This window comes from Pteropus medius, unplaced genomic scaffold (genome assembly GCF_902729225.1).
Source record: "Pteropus medius unplaced genomic scaffold, Ma_sr-lr_union100, whole genome shotgun sequence".
Classification (NCBI taxonomy): domain Eukaryota; kingdom Metazoa; phylum Chordata; class Mammalia; order Chiroptera; family Pteropodidae; genus Pteropus; species Pteropus medius.
The window spans coordinates 5,245,898-5,257,946 of NW_024349803.1; the positions used below are offsets into that span (position 1 = coordinate 5,245,898).

The 12,049-nt window shown below is 40.3% G+C and overlaps 1 protein-coding gene, 1 non-coding gene and 1 pseudogene across 6 annotated transcripts in view; 1 reads left to right on the forward strand and 2 right to left on the reverse strand.

The window, feature by feature from the left end:
• Positions 1-12,049, forward strand: part of NEK11 (NIMA related kinase 11) — a 200,801-nt gene that overhangs the window by 178,924 nt on the left and 9,828 nt on the right. The gene's annotated exons all lie outside the window — the stretch shown is intronic.
• LOC120582671 (U6 spliceosomal RNA) lies at positions 2,399-2,504 on the reverse strand. The gene has a single exon (XR_005647610.1). It is a non-coding gene; the product is annotated as a U6 spliceosomal RNA (small nuclear RNA).
• On the reverse strand, positions 10,956-11,074 carry LOC120582500 (uncharacterized; annotated as a pseudogene).

Consider the following 12,049-nt stretch of genomic DNA (forward strand, 5'->3'; position numbering starts at 1 on the left):
CCATGCTGGAGAAACTGCAGACTGGCGTCAGTTGCTGCTGACAGCAAGCTGTGTTTTCAGCATGACATTCACTGGAATTGGAGGACAAGTCCCTATTTTCTCTTGCTTTCCCATCTCCCTGGAGCACCCTCTATTGAAGGAGCCTTATACGGAACAGCAGGCAAAGCTTAAATGGTCAGCAGAGTCTTGGGGCCAGTATCATAAGGCTAAGTACGGAAGAGTGGGTTTGGAGTTGATATTAGCTTAATATTGCCTCAACTTGCCAGCCCATCACACATCAAAGCCATTCTTGGAGCAGACCTTGTTTACATGCTTCTTGCTTCTCCATGAAACTTAAACGACTCCTTCAGCACTTGTGGTGAAAGAAAGCCTTGGCATTCTGCGGTCCTGGGACAGGCCTCTCTAAGCATCTATGTTTATATTTCCTTTGAGTCATCAACACAAAGGCATAAAGATTTTTATGGCTTTCTATGTATGTATATTTAAGGAAAATATATAAAGAGAACTGAAAAAGCTGTTTGTTTTCTTTCGTACACCAGGTAGACAGTAATTTTGTGGTTATTATAAACATATAGTTCAAACAGCCTAATTTCTTGAAAAAGGAAAGAAACATTATGCCTCTCTGATTTTCTACTCAAATAGAATTTTTTAATGCAAATGAAGGCATGAATTAAGCATAAAAATAACCTAATTCCTATCATCGTATTTTTAATGATCCCTAATTAGAGCAAAATTTAAAGTGAATACAAGCATATTAGAAACTTTTCTCATATGTCCTTAATTTGTATCTATCACTCATAATGCTAACCCCATTATGCATGATAGCATTAGAGGAAAACACCATTTTACTCACACCGAACCTATTTCTTAAATGCAAACACCTTTCCTAGGTACAGACACAGAGGATATATTCAACAGCTTCATCATGTGACAAAGTTCTTAAGACCTGTGTTATTCTGAGTCTTGTCCTTCTGATTATGTTTTGAAAAGGAGAACATGCCTTAACTAGTTTTCCTAAGGCTCCAAGCCTGAGCTCTTGCTCTGAGAGAAAGAGTAGAGAGAGAGAGAGAGAGAGAGAGAGAGATGAGAGAGAGAGAGATGGAGTGTTTACTGGCATCATCATGTCTATACTCAGGCAGAAACAGAGAGGAAATCTAGGTGTCTCAGCATCATTGTCTGGCATGGATCAAAGAGGTGAAAAATGTTCCTGTCAACTTCAGCTTGTGAATTATTTAAGGTAGTATTTTACCCCCCTTAATTTACAAGGACTGGTGGTAAAGAAATCATCACACAGAATTAGATATAAAAACATTCTGGTTCCTAAATATACAAACAAACATTAACAGTCCCAACTTTGCTGGAATGTGACAGTTTTAAGAAAACATCTCAGTGGAACATATAAATGTTGTAGAGGAGCTTTAAAATGGTTTAGTTCCAAAAGAATTGTGATTCCATAAAGCCTGGACTGAAACTACTTTAATTGCTGGGTTTTTGGGAAATTGTTCCCATTTTGTTCTTCTCATCTGATACAGAAAATAATGAGGTGAGGCCTCAATCCCACCAGCTGCAGATGGTGGGGACCCTCAGGACTAAGCCAAAGGCAGGCAATGTCTCAGACAATGTCAGCAACAGCAGCTGTTAGTGAATCAAGGAAACGTTGGAGGACTCTGTATGACAAAAGTTATTACTAAATTTTGGAGACGAAGCAAATAAAATATCTGATTTCAAGCAAGATAAGCATTCCTGCAAGACTGGAAAAAAAAATAACTATTGTTTTGAATGTAGCATGTATTTGGTCCTGCTGCTGGTATGGGCTGGGCTGAATCTGATGGGTGAAAGAAGCAGTGACAGATTGAGCCAGCTCATTACTTTTATCACCTTATAATATTTACAGGAGGCAAATATTACAATATTTAAATAATAACACTCACAGACACCCCACTACCCCACCGATTGATAATGCCCCTGGCTGTCGTTTCAGGCAGTGGGCTTTGTCAACTAAGTTTTGTTCCCCAAAGCATGGTCCCAGAGCAGTAGCATCTGCATCACCTGGAAGTCTGTTAGAGATGCAGAATCTTAGCCCCTCCACCCCAGACCCACCAAATCATAGTCTGCATTTTTAACAAGTTCCCTATGTGACTTCTGTGCCCATGAGGATTAGAGATACATGTCCAAATTGTCCTCCCCAGTATATCTGGCTGCCCCATGCTGCAGACTTCCATGTATCCCCCATACCGTTTTGCATCTAACGTTTTTTTCCCAGTTTTATTGAGATATAATTGACATATAATGCTGTGTAAGTTTAAGATGTACAATGTGATGATTTGATACATGTATATATTGTGTTATTACCACAGTAGGGTTAGTTAACACATCCATCACCTCACATAGTTACCAGAAAAATATGGAACACTTCACGAATTAATATGTTATCCTTGTGCAGGGCCATGTTAATCTTCCCTGCATTGTTCCAATTTTAGTATATGTGCTATTAAAGCGAGCACACTGCTTCCAATTTAAGCCCACTTCCTGCTTCCTTCCAATTCTCTAAATGCCACATGAATTCTTCACTGGCCTTCACTTTAATTTTCCCTGTCTCTTTTCCCATTAGATAAAATAATAAGGTAGAAAGGAAAGAAAGGCAGAAGAGGGGAAAGAGAGAAGGAAAAAAAGAAAAAAGAAAGAAGGTGAGAAGAAAGAAAAAATGGGAAGGGAAGTAGGCAAAGGAGGAGAGAGAACTACTGCGCCTGTGCCATAGTATTGCTGGAGGTCATGACTTCATGTCAGGTACACACGAATATATCTCATTCACTATTTCCATTCTTAAAATGAAGCAGTTAGTTTCATATGGTGTTGAAGAGAGTGTTGATTGCTTTAATAATTTGGAGGGCAATTAGACAATGTCTGTTCAAATTTTTTTAATGAACATTTTTTTGATCCAGCAATTTCAGAATTTTCACCACAGAAATACTTGCACAAATGCACAAAAATATATATCAAAGGTGCCTATTGCAAGATCATTTAAATAGCAAAAAGCTGTAAATAGCCTAGAAATATCAATAAGAGTTGTTTTGAAAAATCAACATATAACTCTGCAGTGGAATACTATCTTGGCATTAAAAAGAATTGAGGAAGATGCGTGTGTGCTTATGTGATGAGCTCTCTAGATCATATTGTCAACGGAGGAAGGGAAAGTGTAGAACGATGGGCAAAATCTAATTCCATTTGTGTTATTTTTTAGTGTGTGTACATGTGTGTATTTATGAAGCATAATTAATAACTTATTATATTTATATCCAACAGAATATTCTATAGCCATTACAAACACAGTTTTGGCAGAATTTTGAATAACTTGGGACATTTTTGTGATATAATGCAAAGTTTTAAAAAAAGCAAGACATTAGTGTCATGGTTTTTCTCCTTCACCTTTCTTGAGCATTTTCCAATGTTATTAAATTTTCCAAAAAATATCATTAATTTCTCTAAACTATAATTTACTCTTGGGTTCTTAGGTTGTTTGCAATTTTTCAACTCATATATAATGTTGTCATAAACTTTTTTTTATCTAATGTTTTCAAATCTCAGACTCTTCTAAGATAAATTTCTTATAATTGCTGGTTCATTGGATGTGACCTTTTATTATAATTACTCGTTCATAGGATATAATATTTGATATTTATTTGCAAATTGGTTTCCATGATCTACAAAGATTTTTAAAGAAATATCTTCAATTTTTGTTACCGTGATTGGCTATTAAAAGTCCTCATTTATTCAACAAATTTTAAAATTTGAGGTAAAACAGTTCTTAATGCCTACTGTGCACCAAGCTTCCTAAAAGGCAGTGGGCACATCATTAAAATAAGACATGATTTCTCCTGAAAGTGTGACCCGGGGCCATCACACTTAAACAGGGAATTACACCGTGATATGGCCACCATAGAATTATGTCCAGAGAGCCAAGAACACAGCACGCCTAGAGTGTGGCTGTGATAATTAACCAAGGAAGGCGCTAGCTCCTTATACTTCACTTAGACGTTTCTTCTACGTTTCATCTAAAGAGTGGTGTTAACTCAGTGATGGGGAAAAACCTTCTTACTCTTATCAGACTTTAAGTATGAACTGCACGTGACTGTAACAAAGAAGTGGAAAAGAAACTTGCCCTAGTTTGTGTGTCAAGGTCTAATGTCATTTATATAATTGACAGATTCGGAAGGTGATAAGCCTCCTTCAAGGACACATACATTTTTCCTAAATCTCTACCCAAACCTGACCTTCGAATACCCCATTTCTCTCTGGCTGCTTAGAATAGAAAGATTCTATTCTATAGAAAGGTTATGTGGACTTCAGAGCATTTGCTCGACTTCCAAAAAGACATTTTCCAAGGAGAAGGAACAACCCAGCCTCTACAAATAGCACTTTCAACTCTCTTAATATTTCTTAGGTCAAAAAATTCTAGACTCCTAAAAGCAACAAATGAACAGAACAAACAAACAGAGACCCGTGGACATGGACAATAGACTAGTGGTTACCAGAGGGTGAGGAGGAGGTAGATGGGGTAAAGGGGGTCAAATATACAGTGACAGAAAGAAATCTAACTGTGGGAGGTGAACACACAGTGTATATATGCCTTACTGTTAAAGTGTATAGCTGAAACTTATTGGATTTCGTTAACCAATGTCACCATAAAACAAACAAATAAACAAACAAATATAACCAAAATACTTGGGTCATGGACAACTCATATCAGATTGTATGACTCAAATTGAAGTGGAGAATAAATATAAGGTAAAAAAAAAAATTCTAAACTGAAACATTCTAATAAGGTTGACTAAAAGAAATTGCCAATATTTGACATTTGTTAAACTTGTAAAAGTGGCAGTTTCATATGGTTAAACTAAAACCAGGGATTGAATTCATTCTGTTTCTTTGCAAGGAAATCCCAAGTACACCCTATATCAGACCTAACTGAAACTTCATTTCACACCAAATGACTTCTACAATATCTGCCGCACCTACAAAGAAAAGAAGAGAAAAATTATTAACACAGGTTATGCTTGGTTATCACTTTCTAGTCAGATCATTGGTGAGATAAAATTGGAATAAAGTATTTCCCAAATTGAAGGGAAAGAGATTCCCTGCTTATTTAAGCAAAGAAACTTGTAGCTGATGCAGAATTAGGATTCAGGAGCAAGCACGGACAAGCAAACTCAGCAAACTACTAAACAAACTATAATTTATAATCTCCACCCAAACAAGGCTAGTGTCCTCCTCTGAATACAAACAAAATGCTAAGAGTGTATTGTGAATCCAAGATTATTATTAATACAAATCTGTGTACCAGAGACCCAGGAGAAAAAAAAGAGAGAAAGGGGGGAGGAGAGGGAGTGGGGGAGAGGGAAGGAGGGAGAGGGAGATAGAGCAGGGAAGCTTGAGCTTCAGCTTGAAATTGATGGAGATCCCTTTTCTATTACTCTTATCAGATTTAAGCTCATATTGTAAAAAAGTAAATTTAATAATTTGGTAGAGGATTCTGGTATGGGAGACGATGCTTCAGAGCTTGGAAAGCTGGCCTGATCCCATAAAAGCATCAGAATTCTCTGTGAAAAGCTAATTCATAATTTTAAATGAATTCATAGTTTTTTTTAGAGTCTTGCTATTTACAGTGTAACCCACAACTCCAGCCAGTATTTCTCAAACTCTAGAGTGCACGTAAATCACTAGGGGTCTTGTTAAAAGCAGATTCTGATTTAGTAAATCTGGGGTGGGGGTCTGAGATTCTGCATTTCTAACCAGCACCCACATGATGTGATTCTGCAGTGCCAGGATCATACTGAGTGGCAAGGTTTTAGTAGAGCACCCTTCTGATGGCCCTGGTTCCTTTTTTCCTAAATCGACTGTCTGGTCCACACTGAGTGCTGAAGACAAGATGCTCCATCCAGCTCCCCTTCAGAGATTTTGCTCTCTCCTCATTTGACTCTTCCTACCTATAAAATGGGAATAACGAATCCATGTTGAGAGTCCACTGGAGGGCAGAATCCCAGACTTTCTGGTAGGAGAAAACTTGAAGATTGTCTGATACAACCCTTTTCCTTCCACCCTCCACCCCCCACTGCAACCATCGCCCTTGCTTGAGATCCTGCTGAATGAGTCAGAAGCTGTCATCTCATTCCATGAGACTGGGACAACTCTGCGGGGTAAGGGCCTCTTGTAGATATTTTCAAGTTAAGTGGAAGTAGCTAACAAACTCACTGCTCAAAGCCACTCAGCCAACCACACCTTGATGAGGGATGTTCTCCTTTGGCTTCGGGATAGAGGACAATTAAGACACCCAGCGTTTCTGATGAAAGGCTTTAGGGGGATCCCTCCTGCCCTGCCCTGTGCCCCAGGTAAAGGCACAGCTCAGTCTTGATTTGTCCCCACCTGTCAAGAGCTGGTGTCAGGTTCAATTATTGTTTTGCAAATTCATTTCAGTCCTTTAATTCAGTTTCACCAGAGAATGCAGTATTGATTCCCCAATCTCTTCTGTTTTTCCACATTGGCTTTCTGGTCTCTGTCTCTCTCTCTCCCTCCCTCTTGCTCTGGAATACATGTCACATTCCCGGTAAAAGTGCTGTGACAGACTCATCTGCAGTGATCAAAGTAGAGGTATAATAAAGGCAATGTGTGAACATGCTTGAGAGATGAAGTGATGAAAATAATCATTTTTTATTTATGGAGGAACACTTTAATTTGGACATAAAATAATATAAAGCAGGTGTAACAATGCCTCAGGAGTCAGGACTAAAAAGTGTTCTCATTTAATGAGTCTGCTCTCTTTTGTCCTTTGTAATTGCTGTAGCACCATTTTTAAAGTCAAACAGGTCCTCTTGTCGTTGAGGGTGTCTAGTTAGTAAATTTTACATCGTGTGCAGGTGACCATATAATTTATTGGCCAAACCACAATACTTTTGACGGTGGAAGGAGACAATATTAGTGCTTATGTTCCTGTGTCAGGCGTGTACTGAAACTATCTCAGGTTAACCAAGACACGGCTGTTCTAATTATGGGCAGTTTGTAATATGGGACCCAGTGACAGTCTGGCATTGAGAGGCGAATCTGTCCAAGAAAAATTGCCAGACAGAATTAAACAGGCATGGAAGACTTTATTCAAGACTACTGCAATAAGGGAGAGATATTGAACTCAGCTCTAAATACAACAATGGCAGCTCGGGATTTATAGCTAAAGGGCAGAATGAGGGGGTCAGTGGATGGAAAATTACTAAGCAGAACTTGTTAGGTATAAAGGGTGGAGGCATTTTTGCTGAACTGGGCTCAGCAAGGTGTTGAGCTCACAATCTGAGGAGCTTCCTGGGTGAAATCTGGTTCACCCGGGTGTTGGTTCACAATCTCAGGAGCTTCCTGGGTGAAATATGAAACTGGCCCCTGTACATGGAGGGTAAGGAAAGACCGAAGAGAGAGGCAGACCACTTCAGATTGGTAGGTGGCAGTTTTGATGAGCAAGGGAACTTGCTTATGAAGCTTGTCTTACTTAGTCGGCCACAAGGTGAATAGTTTTGCACACCCATCTGCCAAATCTTAAAAGTTTATGTAGAGGTCTTAACTGCATTCAGTTACATACATCATCCAGATGGTAGCAACAACACCTTACTCTCTCAAGGTTGTGTCCTTAAAAATGGCTCCTATTGTGGGAACAGTGGGGAGAGAGTACATTCTAAGCATGGGGAGTGGGTGAGGAACTTTTGATCCATCAGGTCCAGTTCCTAGGTCAACTGGCAGTACCATCCTCTTGATGACCTCTAATAGTAGGCCAAGGGTTGCAGGCAAGAATGAGGCCTAATTGAGAAGAGGACTCAACCAGGAAGGGAATCCCTGTAGAAACTCACCAAATGGAAGGTAGCTTCTAAAATTTACTCTTCTCCGAGGAAACCCATAGTTCCCAATCATAAGAACTCATCCTTACTCTGAGAAATTCTTCCAAACATTTTCATGTTCTAATTTCTTTTCCTTTTATGATTTCATTTTCTTGTATGAATTCAATAATTCTTATTGTGTTTGATTAGGATGTCTGTTTTATCTTCCGATCTTTGCTTCTACTCAGCAAAGCTGGGGGTGAAATTGACTGTTGAAAAGTGAAAAATGTGGTTTGAATCAATCAAAGGAAGCGCAGTGGTAATTCAGCAAGGAAGGACTTCATCAAGTGGCCCACATTTCATGATACATCATTTAATGAGCTTAGTGAACGGAAGGAAAAGCAAGGGGATTGATTTATTTTATATTTATTTCATATCTGTGTCCATCACACGGAGGCCCAGTGAAGGATGCACTCTCTGTAGTCCAGAGCTCACCACTGGGCAAGCCCCTTCCCCATTCTGGAATCAGTTTCCTGGTCTATAAAATGAAGGCATTTGATTAGATGACTTTTTGGTACTTAACATGACTCTTCAAAAATTTCATAATTCTGATTTTTAAGTCATTCTATCCTTTATGGATTGTCTGTTCTTATAAAATATCCATCTCGAAGCCATTACAAAAGATCTAAGATGAGTGATGATAAATCGATCTGAAAATAATAAACCTGTGTTTGAAAAGCTCAGTTTTCCACGCGTGTTAATGTTTCGTAGTTTAAGATACATTGAATCCAAGGAGAAGTCTGCAAGAATATTCACAACACCTTTATTAGTAAAAGTGGGCGCGGGGTTAGGGAGAGATAGAAACAACCTGAAATGTACTCAAGCAGGAGAAATAGTGATGAAATAAATAAAACACAGTGAAAAATCAACGAGCTATAGAGACAAAGGGGATATATGTCAACAATTTTGAACAAAAATGTCAAGTGAAAAACTAAGTATAATACCATTTACTTAAGGTGGTAACAGTTCTACTTGTTTTTGAGGGATATATATTTATGTATATAGTAAAATTATTTTTAAAATGCTTGGTGATGATAAAACACCAGAATAGTGTTCAGAATACTGGTTACCTCTGGAGACTGGGAGGGGGTTGTGATTTGCGGGGTGGGAGGGATTCTGGAGGGTCAGCTGTATTTACTACTGCTGGAATCCTTAAACTGGGAGTTCCATATGTGAGGTTCGTTGTATTGTGTGTTATACTTTTTTTGTATATCTTAAAATATTTCATGACATCCTTATGATAAAGTTGGGGGTGCCATGAAAAGACATTGCACATGCTTGCCTGTAAAGATTAGAAACAGAGACTCTCGGCAAGTTGCTATAATTTTTTAATAGCAAAGGCTACCGTACATTTAGAATCTTCTTGCTACCTGTCCCCAACTTATAAGACACCAAATAAACAAAACCAGACCAACAAGAACACAATGCGTGCACATTGCCAAAGGAACTGCTGGTGCAATACCAGGCTCTTGAATTGCAACTACTTATTTATGTAATTACTATTGTTATTTACTTATAATTTATGCTGTTTGGAAAAAAGTTCATGAAAACATATGTGAGTAGTGAGATATAAAATTGAGACTGGATGCCAGATTCATAAATGAACAGTTTACTCCACAAATAAGCACGAACTTAGCCCTGAGCTTCCAGGTGGCCTAGAAGAGAGGAGAAACCCTATGAGTTACGGAAACCAGCTCAGTAAGAGAGCTGAGTTTTTCTTGGTCCTAAAATTTGGAGAAGAATTAATCACAAAGATCCTTATATAAAGGGCACTGAAGCATTTTGAGTGGTGCTTCTGTTGATTTGTTTTTGATGTTGACTCCTCTTTATTCATCATTTCACACATCACCTACAGTGATCTCATTATAACAGGGCTCAGGTCATGTGAATCCTCCAAAGGCCTCCCCTTGCACCCAGGATCAAGTCGGGACATCTTACCGTGGCCTTTAAGGTCCCTGCCCCTGCCTATTCATCTGCCCTCATCTCCTATCATTCTTCTCCCCTGAATTAGGCCCCAAATGCCCCAGTCTTCCTTTCTTTTATACAGAGCTTATAGCGCCTGGGCATCTCCTCTTCCCTCAGTTGAGAGTGGTCTTCTCCCAGATCCTGGCATGGATGTCTCATCTTTACCATTCAAGTCTCCATTCAAATGTCATTCTTATCCCTATCCCTCAGAGAGTCCTTCCTTTGTTAAATTAGCAAAAGTATCCTCCCTCCTCCAGTTCCATCCATAGGCCCCAGCCAAGTAGGGGCGCACTGGGCCTGTGCTGTAGAGGGCTCCACTTTAGTCATCCTCCAGCCACGTCCCTCCCCTTGGAGCATGGAGCACAAAGTCCATGCAGACAAGGGGATTTGCATACCCAGAGCCTACGTCTCCATGTTACCTGGTTAGACCGTCCCCTGGTACCTGGGACCGGCAATTCTCTGCCCAAACGGCCCCACGCCCATTTCCAGAGTTGATGTGTTTCTGCCGTAGGTCCCTCCTCCCATGGGTGGTCTGTGCTGCTGGTTAGCACACCTCTAAGTCTGGGGTCGGAGGGCAGGCTTGGGGTGGCTATTTGCAAAAGGCATAGGCATGGGTGGATCTTGGACATAGGGGCTGAGGTATCAAACATATGTGCAAAAACCCCCTCATAGTGGGAAGTGGAGCCAGGCTGGGAAGAGAAGGGGACAGGCTAACAGCTAGGGATAGGAGTCCAGGGGCTGGCTCACCCAGCTCTGCCATATTCCAATGCAGAACTCTGAGGAATCTGAGAAGCCTGAATGCAAACCTGGCCTTCCAGGTCTTTATAAAATTAATTTTTCAAGGTAAGAAGGTAGATCATATTTTATTTAACAGTTTGTTAGCTTGGCTCCCAGCTTCAATCTTTAAGACGTGTGCCGGCCTTCCTTTGTAGTGTAGCCGCATCCCACAGCGTCAGAGGCAGGCCTACCTTCCTCTGCATTAGGGCCTGTCAAGAAGATGGGAAAGCACGTTCAAATGACAGGGCCTGGCTGTCAAATGGGGCCAGTACCAAATCTTTTTTTTTCTTTTTTTTTCTTTTACACGTACAGCATCTGGTCTTCCTAGGTGGTCTCCCATCCAAGTACTAACCGGGCCCAACCCTGATTAGCTTCCGAGATCAGACGGAATCCGGCACGTTCAGGGTGGCATGGCCGTAGACTCCAGTACTAAATCTTCTAAAACATCTTTTCTACCTCCATCCTCACTAGGGGGTCCAAACCTTCTTCTTGGCACCCCTGCTCTCCATCTTCCATTTCCCTGTTTTATCTATTTATTTTTTGTAGCATTGACAAAAATCTAAAATTACCTTATTTGTGTGTTTACTTATTTAATATCGTCTAACATGAGTTCTGTGAGGTCAGAGGCTTATGGCTACCTCCCCCAAACTTGGAAATTTACTAAGTGCTCATTAAAAACGTGCTTAGGTGTTGTTTGTGCCAGGACTGTGCCGGACGCAGAGATGGCTAAGAAAGGTCTTCTGTCCACACTGGGCTCCACGTTGAGTCGGGGAGCAGACCTGAACAAAAAAGTCCTTTTGCTTACAGTTATACACTCCTTAAGTGGTTAATTAATCTAGAAACAAAAACATATATGTAGCTATTACTGGGGAAATTTTACTGGGCAGAGAAATGGTTTGTGAGGCAAATCAGCTCTAAGGCAAGGGAGATAATTGTCTTTCTTTTTCTATGGTGATAGAGATAAGGGAGCTTATAAACTTGATGACCCATCAGCACTGGTAGAAACTCATTCCTTCTCCTTCTCCCTGAAGAGAAGTTGCCCATTATTTTTCTAGGAGGAGAATGCGTTAAACATTTTCAGCTGTTAAGCTAAAATGTTATTTAGGACAGGAGGCTAAAATCCCCTCCAGTGCTTCTCTCTCTCTTATTTAACTCTCACTGGACACGGTGACATCTGCTCAGCAGCACTGTCGGGGCTGCTCACTCTCTCTGGGGCACTGCGGGCCTCTGGAGTCCCCTTCTCCAAGGCCTCACGCATGCGGCAGGCCAGCGAGGGCTTTTGGCAGCTTTGGGAGATTTCGGTTGCTCTCCAGATGGCCCCAGTTGTGAGAGGACGAAAGAGGACAGCAGGAACATGGTCCACATAGAATATTAGAAAAATAAAATAAAATAAAATA